We start from the raw sequence: 4,613 nt of genomic DNA on the forward strand, positions 1-4,613 counted from the left end.
ACACTAGATTGCCACAAGGGAAGCTAAAATGTGCCTTTAAAAACTAACAGTCATAGATAGCATTAGCCCAGAGAGTGACCATTTTGTGTTTTCTTTTCCCAGCAGCCTCTGGTGCCCGTTCACTTCCATTTTGCACCTTCTAATCCAATAGTCTCTATTTCAAGAAAGTACAAACTGCATTCTTGACCCTTTCCTCTCATATCCAGAAACATCCCCTCCCCCATTTCTGTACTGAATCCTAGGAATCCTTGCTCACTATTTTGTTGCCTTTTACCTAATAAAAATCATTACACTTTTTTTCTAAGCCGTGCTATTGGACACATCCCACCACTACTCTAGCCAGCCAGTATCAAGAGGATCTGCACAGCTTTAACCCCTCTCCAAAACTCTGGTAGTGGCATCATTTTGAGGGAGGGGGCACAGACTAGAATTCCCTGATTCAAGACTCACACTACAGCTGATAAGCATGGGGAGCGTCCCCAAAGCATCACCATGGCTCAGAAAGTAGAGTCCCGCCCTGTGGCCCTGAATGATTGGAGTGGGTGATGGGTGGGATGCAGGATGGGAGTCAGCATTAACTAGCAATCCTGCAGTGGTAAGATGGAAGCCTGCTCAGGGAAAACCAGATGTATCTTCCTCCCATACCCAGTTTTAATCCAGGAGAAAACACTACCCCAGGAACCAAACATTTAGGAAATGTTTCCCTCACACAAGAATCACTGTGCCACACCGGGCAAAGCAAGCGACAAAAATCTGTAAACCATATTAGTGAAGAAAAATGTTGTTTAATTGTATGTTGCAACAGCTATATAGATCAGAAGTGTATATGGGAGAGAGAAGAGAGAATTAATATATAGATCAGAAGTGTATATGGGAGAGAAGAGAGAATTGTGAGGATATTTACTGCCTTTCTTTGATTATATTTCTTTTTTTAAAGGTTGGGAGGAGGTTATGGCAAGTTTGTTTGAACTCTGACAAAAAGAAAAGTGCTCTGACATCGAGATCCGGAGTACTCTCTCAGTAGGAGGTCTGGCACAGAAAGGTAGGCTGTCCAATCGGAGTGTTTAATTTGGAAGGCGAGAGCCAAGCTATCTCACTGCATCAGAAGAGAGATGGAAACAGGAGAGCTTGTGTTTCAACCAACTTCTGCAAATAATTGTGTGTTATGTGTGTCTTCGAGTGCATGTCTTCCATTTGGCAAATGATGCAGCACTGGTCCTTAGTGAGATCAACCTAAGGTCTTCTAATCTTCATATATGCAGGAGAACGAGCATCAAGGAGGCAGAATGGATTGCACCCATCAGATTGCAGGTGCAATGTGTCTACACCTTAGGAAACACTGCAGATAGAAAACTAGTACAAGAGGGAGAAAGACTCACTCCCTGTAGCTTCATTGACAGTGGTGATGTTCCATTTGTACAGAGTTTTTAACAGAGGGGAACATGTCAAAGTGTAGTTCTCTATGATCCTCCAGCTGTCTGATGTGGAGAGGGGAACATGTCAAAGTGTAGTTCTCCATGATCCTCCACCAGTCTGATGTGCAGTGCTTTCTATCACCTCAGCATTCTGCAACAGGAGCTACCCCCACCTCATAGTGTTGCCCCCCCCAACAACTGAAATTCAGAGGTATATTATCGCAGAACATGGAATGCCCATGTAAGCCATAGGAATAACCACTGGCTGACTGATGTGCTCCTAAAGGGCAGCAGGGCGGGAGACACTCACAAGTGATTCACAGAGCAAAACCTTATGGGACATTTCCCAGCCCAAATACCTTGTTCTACTGCATGTGTGAACCAGGCCAAAAGGTTTCAATTCCAGAGCTCAAAAATCCAAATAGTGCCAGTCTTCACCCACCCATCAACATGGGACACAATCTCCTGCTCAAGCCTCCTGGAAATAAAAGTGAACCACTCAAGAACACAGGCCTTGCTCAGTTCAATTGGTCTTGTGCAGGATAAGTTCCCATCAGATCAGCCACGTAGCCTTGAGTTTTGGGTTGGTGGGGCATGGGGAAATGTTGTGAGGCAGCAGGGGAGGGAGGGAAAGGGTGATTTCGTTGATCCTCTGGAGGGCCCTTTTAATGTCACAGGAGGGGAGGGGGGAGAGGGAGAGCGGCTGTTGTGGGGCATGACTCACATTTGAGGGGGCTGAGCCCCAAAACACCCCACCATAGCTATGGGCCTGCATCAGATCCTTGGATCAGTTCCCAGTGTTTCCTAGCCTCTTATCTTTTATGGGTGGATTCAATCATCAATGGCTTTTAGCCACAATGGCTAAATGGACCTCCCATGTTCAGAGGCAGTATACCTATGAACTCCACTTGTTGAGGGTGGGGTAACAAGGGGCAATTTGAGCCTCTGTGCCCTGCTTATGAGCTGTTTGGTTTGACATCTGATGAGCTTCAAAAATAAGTTACACATTGTGATCTCGTAGGAAGATGACATTTTTCTGCCCATTTTCAAAAATGTATGCTTTTAGGGCTGTTTCACTCTTTGCTGCTAAAATTTTAATCTTTTTTTAAAAAGTTTGTACTAATTATTTTACTTAGATTTTAAGATGATTTTTTTTAAAAAAACATAAAGTTCATCTAGTGAAAAGTCTGGTAAAGAGTATGGGATATAATAAATGCCTAATGTAAATACGTAAAAAACAAAGTAGGAACTTCTTTCTTGTCAGCCACTACAGAGTTCTAGCCAGTTTTTCAAGGCTGATTTCTAGCATAGTCGTCATTGACAAAGCTGTGCCTTCGTTTCCTCCTCTCCAAAGCATATCCTGAAACAAAACACCTTATTTTACCTAGTTTTGTAATGTATCCATGCAGGGTCACAACCCCACAGGAAATATGAATTGCCATGCTAACCCCAAAACGGCTGCTACAAAACAGGGAGTGTGTCATTTTTTCCTGCAAGTTAAGAAAAACAAGGGCAGCCAGTTCCCATTTTTGGTAAACTAGGTTGTATTTGGAAGCTTCCATGTTGTCTGGTGGGAAAGACTGCCTCACATAGGATGGTTATTTTCTTCAAATACATTTCTTAAACAACCTATAGGCTTTTTAAAAATTCCAGAATTTTGTTATCTACTGAATGTTACCCACTGAAGCCAGCAACCAAAGGAATATGCACTGTATTCTGTGCACCCATCCAGGCCTTTAGACTTATTTTTGGGGCATGAATACCTCATTAATATTTGTGGGAGACTTATGGTTGTCATGGAAGCCAGAAAGACACAAGCCATCCTCAGAAATTATGCCTTGGTTCTAAGGTTGAAATCACAAAGGCCCTAACTCTGAACCTGGACTGCACCACATTAGACCACAGATAGATCATACTTTTAATGCTACCCTATGTTCAAAAACTCCCTGCAAAAGAACCCCAACAGAGCAGACAATGGGCTTGGGTCTCAATCTTTCTCTCTGACATGCTATTTCTCCCTTTTCAAGGAAACTTTTCAATGGGAAAAACATGGAATCGCATTAGGGCTACTGGTTACTGTGTGCTTGGGGATGCCAGCCTCCAGGTGGGACCTGGGGATCCCTTGGAATTACATCTCATCTCCAGACAGCGGAGATGAATTCTCCTGAAGACAATGTCTGCTGTTGAGGGTGGACACCGTGGCATTATGTCCTGCAGAGGTCCCTCTCCTCCCCAGGCTCCATCCCCAAACCTACAGGGATCTCCCAAACCAGAATTGGTAGGCTTATCATCAGTGCTCAAAGGAGTTTAGACTGGAACATGAGACATCTGTTGTTGAATCTTATTGTGTTTTTCAGCTGTGTGATTTATGGGATTTTTTTTTGCAGCAATGCTATAACACCAATGAACCTTAGCATGCAATTTTGCACAGTGAGTTAACATTGTCAGTGAGCTATCCACCACAACCACAAGGTCTTCTTCTTGTGACCACCAGTTCAGACCCCAAGCAATGTTCCCTCTAAGCTGTGAAGTCCTGTGAGCAAAAATTCTACTTTGTGAGCTACTGGCAATAAAGTTGTGAGCAAGCAATTTGGCTGCTGCATAAATTAGTTTGCTTTGGAGCCCTCCTTCCTGAGCTAAGATAAAAACGTGTGAGCCGGGGGCTAAAAAACAGTGAGCTAGCTCACACTAACTCAGCTTAGAGGGAACAGTGAGTCCCCAAGTGGAATTAAGATTTCCCCCACCCCCTCCATTCTGTTCCTCTCAGGAGTCATGTACCTAAAGGGTATGCTAGCCCAGCTGTTTTGAGTCCCCTTTGGGGGAAGAAAATTATTTTAATAGATAATTAGCCAAGAGAGAATGACAGATCCAAGATACACCCCCCCTGGGGGGCTGTAAACATGCCAACAATGGCTTGCCCAGATCCCCAAGAGATTAGAGTCTCCAGAATGTGCCCCTCCCTCGGTAGCCCTGGCTAGGCTTAGGGTTGTCTGAAATAGTCCTTTCAAAATCACCATGCCAAAACATCCCAGGAGTAGAACAGCATGAATATTTAGCATTTATAAAACACTTTCAGTGTTTCAAAGCATTCATACATTATTCCTTCAACAACCCCTGTAAAGAAGACCAGTATTATTATCCCAAGCAGATGAAATGATGAGTTCTCTGCAAAGGAGTGCCAAAGTGGTGTGGTGGTTT

Source organism: Gekko japonicus, unplaced genomic scaffold (genome assembly GCF_001447785.1).
Source record: "Gekko japonicus isolate JY-2015 unplaced genomic scaffold, Gekko_japonicus_V1.1 scaffold575, whole genome shotgun sequence".
In the NCBI taxonomy this organism is placed as follows: Eukaryota; Metazoa; Chordata; class Lepidosauria; order Squamata; family Gekkonidae; genus Gekko; species Gekko japonicus.